Consider the following 15,139-nt stretch of genomic DNA (forward strand, 5'->3'; position numbering starts at 1 on the left):
GGGAACAGCACAGGAGGGGATACCTATAAAGAGCAATCAGCAAACATCACGCTCGGGACTTGCAGAAATCTTGGGGATGGTATTACACTGTCAGGGCAGTACAATGACATTTGAAAGAGGACAGGAGGATTTAGCTGATGTGTGGTTAACATGAGATTTGGGTGTTCTCTGTTTCTGTGGCATTGTTCCCATTGATTTTGCACTTGTTATGGCAAAAATAACCACCTGTTTTATGAAAACTTCATGGAATAAATATAATGTAGTCTCTAACTAACTGACCAGGCGTCCTTTTGTTTTACAATTTGTACAATAGGCATAATAACATTTGATACTACTTACTAAAAGGTGCTTTTATTATTTGCTCTCATTGATCTCTGAATTATCTATGGTCTTATTACTCTTTGAATAAACTTTCATATCTTCTCATAGCCAGCTCATTGATAACATTTCTGAACTGTGTGTCTAAACTCACATTTCAACTCTTCGTGTAGCCATTTTTTTATTGTTGTGGTAAGAACACTTAGCATAAGATCTGTCCTTTCAGCAAATGAAGTGTTCAATCCTTGTTTATTGACTAGAGGTACAATGTTGCACAGTAGATCTCCAGAGTGTATTCATTTTGCCTGACTGAAAATTGCAGGATGGGTGATTAGTAACTCTCCACTTTTTCCTTTCCCTAGCCTCATGTAACCGCCCTTCTATTCTTTGATTCATTTTGACTGTTAGATACCTCACATAAGTGGAATCATGCAGTATTTGTGTTAATGTGATGGACTTATTTCAGTGACCACAATGTGTTCAGCTCTCATTCTCATTGTTACATATGCAAACATTTTTAAGGCTAAATTACATATATTATATGACAGATAAGTAACATTTTATTTAGGCATTCATTTGTCAATGGGCCATTTTATTAGATAACATTAGATAACATTTTATTAGCCATTCATTTGTCTTATTATTTCCACATCTTAGTTATTGCAAATAGTGCTGCAATGAACATGAGAGAGCTAACATGTCACCTGGATGCTGATTTGAATTGTTTCAGCTTAAGACTCAGGAGCGGAATTGCAATGTCAGGTGTTAATTTTATTTCTAACTCTTTGAGGAACCTCCACAAGTTACAGGTCAACATTTAATCTCTCTCCATGCCTCATTTGAGGAAACTCCTCAATTTCACAGTTGCAAAGGAGGATGCATCTGAAACAATATCATTGGGAATCAATGGGTTTGAGCCATTTTCAGTCTCCTGACCTCACTGGATGATCATAGATGGGTGAAGAATTATGACAGAGAAACTAAGGAAACTTGCCTTAAATGGACATGAACATCATTAAAACATCATTAAACATTTACCCTTTTATCTGAAGTATTCATACGTATCTGCACATGAATCCTGGGGCGATGCACAGACATGACTTTGTAACTGAAGAGGAAAAAAGGAAGGAAAAAATTTCAAAAAGGTTAAATTACACATCAAAGTTGCAGTAAAATGCTTATGATCACACATAAATAAATAAGAGAGGAGAACTATGTTTCATTCCTTGATTTAGAGAAGTTCAGTTAACTCATTGAATTTAATGATTCATTCACATAAGAAATAGATTGCATGATTTTCTCTTTTTTCCCTCAGCAATTGAAGATACCAGCTTTAGGGTAGAGAGAGGAACTTAGCAGAGAAAATTTCAGTTCTGTGTATGCCACATTAAGAAATCCTGTGTTTGAATTTCAGCCTGCCTCAGGAGAAATCATATGCCTCTGAAGACATTCCATTTTCCACACATATTTGACAGAAGAAGGTTGGAAACTTCCTAGGACTTAAATTGCCTTAATTCTCAAATTGAGCCAAACTCAGAATTAATGTCTTACCTCCTGTGACCATCCTGTTAGAGTTTCCCTTGCTTATTTTTAGAAAGATCTCAAGTTCACATAAGATTACACATGATCTATTTTTAAAAATACAAAATTTAATTCTTTTCATTCATAAAAGATAAATGATCTTGAAATCCTAAGGGATACTAAAGGCCTTAGTTTAATCTATTCAGTTTTGGTATGTGTTATTAATTTTTGAAAGGCAGAGGGGCTGAGAGAGATAGAAATAGAAAAAAGAAATTGATATAATATCATCTTTTAGTATCCAGTTTCATGTTACTGAATTCATATTACTGACTCCAACACCAACATCTCTTTCCCTCGGACACCAATTCTTTGCTTCAGCCACATACAAAAACTTAGTTTCCTCTAAACATACATTTATACTCTGAGTCTTTATATCTTTGTATATGACTGACTCTATGCCACGGGCTCCTTTTCTTCATCCTTTGGTATCCTAGGATTTCAACCTAAATGAAAACTTCAAATTCTCTCAAATAGTGCTAATGAGTGTTTCCTTTGTACATTTTATTATTCAGTGGATTTTCCATTTATAGGATTCCACATGTTTATTTGGTGCCCTCACTAAAGCCAAAGTTCATATCCTTTTGGACTCTGTCTCTGAAGTGCATTGAAATGTACTGAGCTTCCAGTAGACACCTGGCTTTCTAATGGCTTCCCTAACAAACTTGGATGTGGAAGTATAGGATGGAGATGGGTAATCTTAATTTCAGATTGAAGATTTGTAAAAAGTTAAGATTAAAAATACTAAAAATTATTCTGCAATTAGAATGGATAAGATTATTGAGGAAGAAAAACAGCATTAGAAAGCACCCAAAGGTATATTGAGAGAGAATACTAGGTAGAAAAGAAGAAAGAGGATCAAAAGACAGTGCAATGATGGGACTAAGCCATCTCTCCATATAACCTATGTTCAAGGAGGCAATGGAGACAATGCCAGGGAGATGGCAATGTCCTGCAGAAGGGAGTTTCCAGTGGATACACCACTGGAAGGTGAGTGTTCTGAGACCCAGCATAGCCTCTAACAAAAACTTTGGCTGCAGTGTCCCTGACAATACCACATGACCAGCCATTCACAGAAGTGGAAAGCAATTATAAGAGATGGAGAAAGATGGAGTGTAGGGGAAGCCAAAACACACAAACAAGCAGAAAAGAAAGGGCAAAGAAGGTGAATGGGAAGAATTGGAGGAAGGGAGAAAAGAAGAGAATGAGAGGAGTAAACCTCGTCCATATACAGAAATCACTTTGCACTTTGATGGAGATTTCCTTGAATGGTCAGGTTGTGTTTCTTGTTTGATTGCTAATATTCATGTATTACCATAAGAAGAGATTACCATAGGAAGTTCACAAATTTCTATGTATCCTCACTCTTCCCATTTTATAAACATAAAAATATAACTATATTCCCTTTTTCTTCACCATTTACATAAATGGTAGAATAGTATACCCAGATACCATTCTACATTGCACTCTTTTTATTGGAAACACATTGCCAACTTTATTAACACTGCATACGCAGTCTACTTAGTTTTGCTAACTATCTTGAATTCCCTTGAATGGTTTATACTAAGATATTTAGCCAGTCTCTCACCGTCACATGTAGGTTGTTTCCAATCTCCTGCAATGAAGGGCTGGTATATTTGCTCAATAACAGAATTGCTGCATCAAAGTACTATGAGGTTTGTGAATAGGGTAAATATGGCAGATCACAGCATACATGGTAGACTATGTCATACTGCACAATCATTGTGATGTGTGCACCTCTTTTCCAAAATAGCTTGTTGCTTAATTCGCATCTCTTTTCTGATATTGAAGGTGAAAATGTCAATGTCTTAGATCTTTAGACATCAGAATCACAGATCTAAATTATCATAGTTCACAATGCACTATCATCATTCAGCTATGCCTGGCTCTCCTTGACTGTCTTTTGTTTGTTTAATCAATTAATTAGTGGATTAATTTTGTAATTACAATCCCAGAGCTAATCATGAGTTGGGTATATGTGTAACTAAACAGATATACTTGAGATTTCTCTTGGATTTCTCTGCCACATTTTCAGGAATCAGAATTTTATTTCCAAAGGGAGAATACAAGGTTATTTTTGCCACCACTGTGCTCTGCAGAGCTTTGACAGAGTTCATAGTATCTGTCTTGTCTGTGATGTCTCACTTGCCTACTCTCATATTTGTTACCATAAGCTGTAGTCACCTTAATTCACCCTTGTGATAATTTTTCTGAAAATTTTCAGGACTAAAGTAGGAGAATAGCATATAAAGGCACTGTCTTCTGCAGTGGTGATGAAAGAGGTACCACCATCATAATGACCACGGCCAAAGCTATTTTCTCATTCTGGACACACATCTGATGAGGAAAGGCTCCTGTCCACTCATGTCAGTGCTCTCTCTATGGGGAGAGACAGGATTTACTAAAACTAGATAGACAGGACAAAGGAGGATAATACCACTATACAGTGAAGGCTTTGCAAACATGTCACAATGTTTCACCTCAATTTAATACTCTGCCATACAGTTAAGGATGCACAAGAATATCTGAATGAGGGTTCCTTCATATATCTGACTTACTTTCCTTTCTACCCCACCTCTGATGCCATCCCCCAGGGCTGTACTTCAACCTGTTGTACTTGGAGATTACTGGGTCTCTGAATTTGCTCATTCAGACACCACACAATTGTCCACAACCAATAATTTGTCTATATGAATATGTGTGCTAATTTATATTTAATTTCTTATCTCTTCAGAATATCCAGTTCCTTAAAATCCACAGGAAATTATGTTCTCCTTGATTATTTTAAAGCCCATCTTTTCTGTATGCATGTCTGCACTAAACTCCATATCTATATTTTGTCCTTTTGTCTACTCACTATCACATCTTTAAAAAAAATCCTCAAGATGGATTAATTCCAATTTTTAACCTTCATGTGATCTATTGAGTCACTAAAACAGGTGAGTTATGCAGCTATAAATTCATTTACCTTACTCAATGTTGGAATTTAAGCCCTGTGCAGAATATATTCTAATTATGCTGCTTTTCTAATATTTGTAAAGTCAGATCCCTCCCCTTCTCTACTCATTTTTAATGGATATGATTTTCCTTTAACTTACAAAATCAAAAATATCAAAATGAAAATATTGGAAATTTGCTATATTAATTCCACAAATCCACTTTACTTGGGTTCCACTTATTATATTCTGTCTTAAACAAGGAAGAAAGACACAAAGTTTCTTCTTGTTACATGCAATTTCTTCATTGCTCATTTATCAATATATGCTAAAATGTTTTAGGTGAAAATTTTATTCTAGGAAAACTATGGAACCTTGTCTGATTTTGGCTTTCTCACTTCCACAACTCTACTGATATTGTTACTGCTACTGTTGTCAATTTATTGCAATGACTCCAGTGTCCTCTTTTCTGTTCTTTTTTTTTTAAATTTTTAAACATTTATTTAATAAAAATAAATTTCCAAAGTACAAGTTTTGGATTATAGTGGCTTCCCCCCCTCCATAACATTCCTCCCACCTGCAGTCATCCCATCTCCCACTCCCTCTCCCATCCCATTCACATCAAGATTCATTTTCTTTTTTTTTTCATTTTCAATTCTCTTTATATGCAGAAGATCAGTTTAATATATATTAAGTAAAGTTTTCAACAGTTTGCACCCACACAGAAACACAAGTATGACATACTGTTTGAGTATTAGTTATAGTATTAAATCACGATGTACAGCACATTAAGGACAGAGATCCTACATGAGGAGTAAGTGCACAGTGACTCCTGTTGTTGACTTAACAATTGACACTCTTGTTTATGATGTCAGTAATCACCCGAGGCTCTTGTCATGAGTTCCCAAGGCTATGGAAGCCTTTTGAGTTCACCAACTCTGATCATGTTTGGACAAGGTCATAGTCAAAGTGGAAGTTCTCTCCTCCCTTCAGAGAAATGTACCTCCTTCTTTGATGACCTGTTCTTTCCACTGGGATCTCACTTGCGGAAATCTTTCATTTAGGTATTTAGGCTTGTTTTTTTGTTTGTTTGTTTGTTTTTGCCAGAGTGTCTTGGCTTTCCATGCCTGAAATACTCTCATGGGCTTTTCAGCCATATCTGAATGCCTTAAGGGCTGATTCTGAGGCCAGAGTGCTGTTTAAGACATCCATTATTCCATGAGTCTGCTGTGTATCCTACTTCCTATGTTGGATTGTTCTCTCCTTTTTAATTCTATCAGTTAGTATTAGCAGACACTAGTCTTGTTTATGTGATCCCTTGGAATCTTAGTCCTATCATTATGATCAATTGTGAACAGAAATTGATCACTTGGACTAGTGAGATGGCATTGGCAGATGCCGCCTTGATGGGATTGAATTGGAATCCCCTGATATGTTTCTAATTCTACTGTTTGGGGCAAGTCAGCTTGAGCATGTCCCAAATTGTACATCTCTTCCCTCTCTTATTCCCACTCTTATATTTAACAGGGATCACTTTTCATTTAAGTTTCAACACTTAAGAATAATTGTGTATTAATTACAGAATTTAACCAATTGTATTAAGTAGAACAAACAGAAAAAAATATTAAAAGGGATAAAGTATTAAGTTGTTCATCAACAATCAGGGCAAGGGCTGACCAAGTCACTGTTTCTCATAGTGTCCATTTCACTTCAACAGGTTTCCTTTTAGGTGCTCGGTCAGTTGTCACTGATCAGGGAGAACATATGATATTTGTCCCTTTGGGACTGGCTTAATTCACTCAGCATGATGTTTTCCAGATTCCTCCATTTTGTTGCAAATGACCGGATTTTATTTTTTTAAGTGCTGTATAGTATTCTATAGAGTACGTATCCCATGATTTCTTTATCCAGTCTACTGTTGATGGCATTTAGGTTGGTTCCAGATCTTAGCTATTGTGAATTGAGCTGCAATAAACATTAAGGTGCAGATCACTTCAAGATTCATTTATATACAGAAGGTCAATTTAGTATATACTAAGTAAATATTTCAACAGTTTGAACCCACATAGAAACACAAAATATAAAGTACTGTCTGAGTACTAGCTATACCATTAATTCACATAGTATAACACATTAAGGACAGAGATCCTACATGGGGAGTAAGTGCACAGTGACTCCTGTTGTTGACTTAACAATTGACACTCATGTTTATGGCGTCAGTAATCACCCGAGGCTCTTGTCATGAGTTGCCAAGGCTATGGAAGCCTTTTGAGTTTGCCAACTTCGATCTTATTTAGACAAGGTCATAGTCAAAGTGGAAGTTCTCTCCTCCCTTCAGAGAAAGGTACCTCCTTCTTTGATGGCCCGTTATTTCAGCTAGGATCTCACTCACAGAGATCTTTTCATTTAGGTCATTTTTTAAAACTTTTATTTAGTAGATATAAATTTCCAAAGTACAGTTTATGGATTACAATGGCTTTTCCCCCCCATAACTTCCCTCCCACCCACAACCCTCCCATCTCCTGCTCCCTCTCCCATTCCATTCACATCAAGATTCATTTTTTATACAGAAGATCAATTTAGTATATATTAAGTAAAGATTTCATCAGTTTGCACCCACATAGAACACAAAGTGCCAAATACTGTTTGAGCACTAGTCATATCATTAATTCACATTGAACTACACATTAAGGATGGAGATCCTACATGGGAAGTAAGTGCGCAGTGTCTCCTGTTGTTGACTTAACAAATTGACACTCTTGTTTAAGGCGTCAGCAATATCCCCAGGCTCTAGTCATGAGCTGGCAAGGCCATGGAAGCCTCCTGAGCTCTCCTACTTTGATCTTATTTCGACAAAGCCATAGTCAAAGTGGAAGTTCTCTCCTCCCTTTAGAGAAAGGTACCTCCTTCTTTGATGGCCTGTTCTTTGCACTGGGATCTCACTCACAAGATCTTTCATTTAGGTCCTTTTTTTGCCACAGTGTCTTGTCTTTCCATGCCTGAAATACTCTCATGGGCTTTTTAACCAGATCCGAATGCCTTAAGGGCTGATTCTGAGGCCAGAGTGCTATTTAGGACATCTGCCATTCTATAAATCCGCTGTGTATCCTACTTCCCAAGTTGGATCATTCTCTCCTTTTTAATTCTTTCAGTTAGTATTAGCAGACACTAGTCTTGTTTATGTGATCCCTTTGACACTTAATCCTACCATTATGATCAATTGTGAACAGAAATTGATCACTTGGACTAGTGAGATGACATTGGTACATGCCACCTTGATGGGATTGAATTGGAATCCCCTGGCACATTTATAACTCTACCACTAGGAGTAAGTCTGATTGAGCATGTGCCAAACTGTACATCTCCTCCCTCTCTTATTCCCACTCTTACATTTAATGGGGATCACTTTTCAGTTAAATTTAAATGACTAAGAATAATTGTGTGTTAATTACAGAGTTCAACCAATGGTATTAAGTAGAACAAAAAAATACCAAAAGGAATAAAGTAGTGAGTTGTTCCTTAACAGTCAGGACAAGGGCCAATTAAGTCATGGTTTCTCATAGTGTCCATTTTCTTCAACAGGTTTCCTTTTAGGTGCTCAGTTAGCTGTCCTGATCAGGGAGAACATATGATTTTTGTCCCTTTGGGACTGGCCTATTTCACCCAGCATGATGTTTTCCATATTCTTCCATTTTGCTGCAATGACCAGCCTTCTTTTTTTACTGCTGTATAGTATTCCATAGAGTACACACCCCATAATTTCTTTATCCAGTCTTCTATTGATAGGCATTTAGGTTGACTCCATGCCCTAGCTATTGTGAATTGAGCTGCAACAAACATTCAGGTGCAACCTGAATATAGCCCTGCCATACAACCCAACCATCCCACTCCTTGGAATTTACTCAAAGGAAATTAAATTGGCAAATGTAGGAGCTGTCTAGACTACTTTTAATGCCTAACTCAATGTAAATGTGTGTAAATTGTTACATTGTGTTGTTCAGGGAATAATGACAAGAAGTTTAGAAGAGATGCAATTTTTTTTCAAATGTTTGTTATTCCTGACTGGCTGAATCTGTGGAAACTGTGGATATGGAGAGTTGACTGTATTTGCTTTGCAAGAAAAATCCTGAAGCTTGTAGATATTTCAAAACCAGGATACCAAGAAATGGGAGGGTGTTACTTAGCAATCTGGGAGACTTAACTCATAGTAATTGGCATATGTATAGTTGTGATTTGCATTCCAGGCATTTAAACTGAGATATTCCTGATCAGGTTTAAAGTACTGTGAGTAGAAAATCTCTTTCCCCAAGATATAAGATGGAGAGGGTCTTTGCAGAATTGCCTTGCCGAATTGGTAAGTTAGTTTTCTCTGGATTTTGGTGATTTCCTCAGTTCTTCCATAATTCCTCAGTGCTCTGGCCATTTTCTGGTAAGTCATGGTCTTCCGGTTACCTTTTCTTTTCCTCAGAGTTCAGCCAGTTTTTCTTTGTTTTTTGATACAAATTGAAAGATGCCTTTGTTTTTATGGACCCACTGAATACAGGATGCCATCTCCGGATTACACAGGGATTCGTAAAGGTTTTCAAACAGTCGGAGCTTCTTCCTGCCTTTTCCTCCCTTATGTGGGAAAACAGTAGGTTGCACCAATTGGTTTTCAGTTGCATTCTGCAGAGATTGGTGGACATTTTCTTCAAGATAGAGGTCTGAAACGTTGTGTTCTGATCTACTTGTTCTTACAACAGTGTTCAGCTATGTGACTTCTCTAATATCTCTAAATACTCTGTACACTGAATTCTTCTGGTTCATGTTCTCTAGCTTTCTCTACCTAACCATTAAGTGTTGGAGACCCCAGGATCTTCTCAGCTGACTTTCTCATGGTTACACAACAATTGTATTGACTTATTTGCCAGTGATTTTGAAGTTAATGTACACTACATAGTCTTCTCTCCAGATAGCTACATGCAGTTCTTTTCTGGACATCTCTACTTGAATATCTTACAGACATTTAAAACCCTTGAAGTTTTCTCATTGGCACTGGTATTTAGTTTATGATCTAACTTCAGTGACATAGGCTGTTTCCTCTCCTCCTCATCTATGGTCATTCACTTTCTCATAGTGCAGACTCTGGTCATGCACATTTTTTGCCCCTCACCTGGAACTCTCTTAAAATCTCTTCTGCTACCTATTTGTCTGCTTCTTCCTCTAGTTAAGTCTTAGTTCATGTATCACTCCCTACAAGAAGCTTTCTTGAACTCCCTAAAGAAGGTAAGGTTCCCAGCCTTATATTCCTATGGCATACTCATCTTCTGCCTTACACACTCATCCCATCCTATTACTTTTGAAGCACAATTTTCACTATCAAATTATAAACTCCACAATTGTGGTACTCAATGCTGTCTGATTCACTGCCAAATAGCCAGTCCCATGCATTTGTGGACACCACCAGTCCCTGACTCTCATGCTGCTCTTGGTCAGCCCCTGCATAGGTAGCACATTGACGTCTCTGTCCACTCATTCTCTAATCCCAGAGACCAAAAAAAAAAAAAAAAAAATCCAAACAAAATAAAACAACAACAACCTGAAACTTAGATTATTGAAGAGGTTGGGAAAAGGACCTTGAGATATATTATTTTCTGCCTTTGGGTATTTGGCTAAGAAACTAAAAGCGGCATCTTTCACCAGCTTCTTTGAGACAATTTGATCTTCACCCTTCAAAGTCTATTATATTTCTCATTGGTCTTCAAATTCAAATGGAGAATGGAAATTTTATCTATTGAGTCTTTCAAAACTACTAATAATTCTAATGCCTGTAGCTATATATTTGTTGAGTAAGCATATGAAAGAATTTGTAAAACACTAAATTTAAGGTTATGAAATAATGGATAAGCCAAAGAGGCATTCTGAACAAGGAGTAAAATAGAAACAATAGTGGGTAAAATAAGAAGGCAGAAGAAAATAAAGTTTATTCAAAAATATTTAATGCAGATTATTTCATAAATATTCAAGACAATTCTGGATAGAAAATAAGGGAGAAAGTGACATAATTAAAGCAGTAACTAAGATGATGTTGAGGAAAGGATTCTTTTCATAATGGAGGGTTAAAGGAAAACACTCTTGATAAAAATAAAAAATCAGGCCGGCGCCGTGGCTCAACAGGCTAATCCTCCGCCTTGCGGCGCCGGCACACCGGGTTCTAGTCCCGGTTGGGGCACCGATCCTGTCCCGGTTGCCCCTCTTCCAGGCCAGCTCTCTGCTGTGGCCAGCGAGTGCAGTGGAGGATGGCCCAAGTGTTTGGGCTCTGCACCCCATGGGAGACCAGGATAAGCACCTGGCTCCTGCCATCGGAACAGCGCGGTGCGCCGGCCGCAGCGCGCTACCGCGGTGGCCATTGGAGGGTGAACCAACGGCAAAAGGAAGACCTTTCTCTCTGTCTCTCTCTCACTGTCCACTCTGCCTGTCAAAAATTAAAAAAAAAATTTAAAAAAATTAAAAAAAATAAATAAATAAAAAATCAGAGGTACAAATTTAGAGGTTGAATGGTGCATTTTGTTTATTGATAAATGAGAAAATCTTATCCCAAAGTCACAAAGTCAATTGAAAGTAAATTGGAAACACAAACCCTTTCAGCTCCCCATGCTGCCTCCTTTAAAATTTAAAGAATTTAAAGAAAGGCCAAAGAGAAGGATATACAGAGAGACTGGGAAAGTCAGCTGAATGATGGAAAATGCAGCATGAGATGAAATAAGTGAATAAAAATATGAAAGCACTCATTTCTATTTCATAGATGTTTTACTTTATTCAACATTTAGTATCTGTGATTTAGTGGTGGTTTGGCACATAGAACAGGAGAGCAAAAAATAATGAAAATATGATGCTGGCAGTGCCATCCATCAATCTGAAATATATAATCCTGGCAGATTTGCATTCAAGATCAAAAGTCTAAATTTGGAACAGCCCCATTTGCTCACCCAAATATCGATATTTCATGGTTCTTTCATCTAAATTAGAAAAATAAATGTCATCTGTCTATAACATACACCCTATCGTGGTCTGCTTTCCAAAGTAAAATAAAGCAGCCAAAAGTTAATGGAACAAGCAAGTAATGCTGGAGGAATATTGTTCATTTTATTCTCTAAAGGAAGCAGAGGAGTAGTAATTAAATGATAATGATTTTCATTTGAAAGTTAAACTTGTTTAGTCATTCATATTCATTGATCACTTTATTTGTTGCTAGAACAAGTATGAGGTAATTAATAATAGAGCACAGTTTGTTTTTTCTGTATTTGACCTATCTTGAATATTTAGTATATTAAAAGCCTGTTATATAGCATGCATGGTCTCTGCCTTGTGCGTGTGAGAATATGGTCCTTGTCATGAAGTAGTACAGTGTGTTTGGGAAGACAAAGATCATGCACAGTTATACACAATTCTATTTCATATAAAACTAACTCAGATAAACATAGAACAGAGAAGAAAACATTTGTTAATAAGAGCTATTAAATTTTCTGAGCTGTAAATATTTGTCAGGTATTATGCTTACATTTTGCAGAAGTTTCCTTGCTTAGACCTCACCACAACTTTTTCCAGCCTTCTTATTAAAACAGTGACCTGATGGGAATTCTGGGACATAGAAAAAATTACCTTCCCCTCATTTCCACAGCTGATGGGGGAGCACTAATTATAATAACTTCATAAATATAACTTTGACTACATAGAAGTTATCCAAATGAATTATATGCTTCACTTTACCAAAAATAAAACTAAAATAACATACCTTAGTGCTACAGACATTGAAGGTACAGGTATAACATCAAATGAGACACTTTGGAGGGGAGTCTATTTTATTCACTCTCCCTTATGTCATTCTATGGCAAAAATAGAAAAAAAAAAGACATTCTGGAAGCTGAGGAGAGATGGACAGTAAGAATTCAGTCAACAGGTTCCAAGTTATAGTTAGATATGAGGAAAGAATAGCGGTATACCATTACTTAGTAGGGTGACTATGGTCAACAATGATTCCTATTTAAAAATATTCAGAAGAAAGGATTTTTAATGCTTCATCATAAATAGATAAATATTTGAGGAGACGGATATGCTAATTACTTGAATTTGATCATTATACAAAGTACGCATGTATCAACACTTCACACTGTATGCCAGAAATATGTTTCACAATTAAGATGAATCAATTAAAATTAATAAGGAGAAATAGTTCAAATAAAATCAGAAAATTTTAAACTAAATTAAAAAAATACATAATGGAGATGATATTGAGCTTATATAGGCTAATCCTCTGCCTGCAGCGCTGGCGCATCGGGTTCTAGTCCCGGTCGGGGCACCGGATGCTGTCCAGGTTGCTCCTCTTCCTCTCCAGCTCTCTGCTGTGGCCCAGGAGTGCAGTGGAGGATGGCCCAAGTCCTCGGGCCCTGCACCCCATGGGAGACCAGGAGAAGCACCTGGATCCTGGCTTCGAATCAGTGCAGTGCACTGGCCGCAGCGTGCTGGCCGCAGTGGCCATTGAGGGGTGAACCAACGGCAAAGGAAGACCTTTTTCTCTGTCTCTCTCTCTCTCTCACTGTCCACTCTGCCTGTCAAAAAAAAAGAAAAGAAAAGATAGTTGGTCAAGGATGAAGCAATTGGGTAAAAAAGTCAAGGGGAAACTAAGATCTGAGATAAAGATAATGGAAATGTCACCGGTTGGCCTTGTTGGGTGACAGAGGAGCTTGATAAAGTAGTTGCAGGACCAAGATGTTGAATGTGGAGCTAAAGAACTGGGGAGCAAATGTGCATCTTTTTTTTTTTGTTTGTTTGTTTTGACAGTCAGAATTAGACAGTGAGAAAGAGAGACAGAGAGAAAGGTCTTCCTTCCCATTGGTTCAACCCACAAATGGCCGATAAGGCCGGCACGCTGTGCCCATCTGAAGCCAGGAGCCAGGTACTTCCTCCTGGTCTCCAATGAAGGTGTAGGGCCCAAGAACTTGGGCCATCCTCCACTGCCTTCCCGGGCCACAATAGAGAGCTGGACTGGAAGAGGAGCAACTGGGACAGAATCCAGTGCCCCAACCAGGACTAGAACCCCGGGGTGCCAGCGCCACAGGCAGAGGATTAGTCAAGTGAGCTGCAGCGTCGGCCAAATGTGAATCTTTGAAGCCTCCATTTTGTCCTGGATTATTGACTGGGTAGCTGTAAATTAAACCCGGGCTTCTCATTGTTCTAAATAGACCTCCTCTTGGCAAAGCTCCAAACCAAGAACCTTTAGAAGTTCATTAAAAATCTCAAAAGCTTTTTCAAATACCAAAAGGCACTCGTACTCCATTTAAATATAAATATGCTTGAGAGTTTGCATTCTAATATTTAATAAGGAATAGGAGGAAATGTTCAGAAATAAATGTTAGGCACAAAAAGAAATGAAAATGTAATGAACAGCAAGGTGCCAGGAAAAAGTCCAATGCATCCAGTGCTGTGGGTTTCTGGAAATCATTGGAGCCATCAGTGCAGGTCTCTAATGGTTGTCATAAGTCAGGGAATTCACAGGTTGACATCAGACAGAGGAGCTGTTGGACATAAAAATACAAGAGAATGAAAACCTTAGATTGAAAGCTCAGCCGGGTTTGGGCAGAGTGATGTGTCCAGGTGGCTGTTTATATAGAAATCTGTCAGGTCTGGGTCCATGATGAAGAGGCGACTAAGCTAACGTGGGTCTGTGGAGAAGCCTGGTCCCTTCCAGATGGTGCTCATGTTTACCTGTGATGATTGTAATCTTTCTTCTGCTTCTCTGTGGCATCCATACAGTGTTCCCTTCCAGGACTTCAATGGCAGATCAGTGTGACAGAATATTGTCTTAGAGATAATGGATGCTGAATTTTTTGACACTGCAATTTTGAAGAAAATTTCAGAAAAACTAACAAGGCAAGGCTAAAAGGCAAATTCACCATTGTTTATAATGAAGAAATATGCACAACAGATGTTTCTAACTCTCATTCTTTCCTTCATCTCCAAATCAACTTATGAGATGTTTAATTTTAATTTTATTAAATTCTATATTGTTTATAGAGCCTATAAACAACATGGAGATATTTTCAAAATTTTATAAAAATCACAAATATCTTAAAATATTATACTGCCTATGTATTTCTGTAAAACAATATAATTTTTAAAATAAAACACATAGTTATTTAATAATCTTAGAAAATACGAAGTAGGAATAAAAATGTATTTACAAACTCAGCAAAAGAGATAAAATTATTAATACATTATGGTTTTATTTCCATTATTATACCATAAAC

General features: G+C 37.4%; 1 pseudogene; it reads right to left on the reverse strand.

Moving 5' to 3' along the window:
* Nucleotides 1–9,011: 9,011 nt before the first annotated feature.
* LOC133775116 (transcription factor Spi-C-like) lies at nt 9,012–10,368 on the reverse strand (annotated as a pseudogene).
* Between the last annotated feature and the right edge of the window lie 4,771 nt (nt 10,369–15,139).

The sequence above is a fragment of the Lepus europaeus genome, chromosome 16 (assembly GCF_033115175.1).
Source record: "Lepus europaeus isolate LE1 chromosome 16, mLepTim1.pri, whole genome shotgun sequence".
Lineage (NCBI taxonomy): Eukaryota > Metazoa > Chordata > Mammalia > Lagomorpha > Leporidae > Lepus > Lepus europaeus.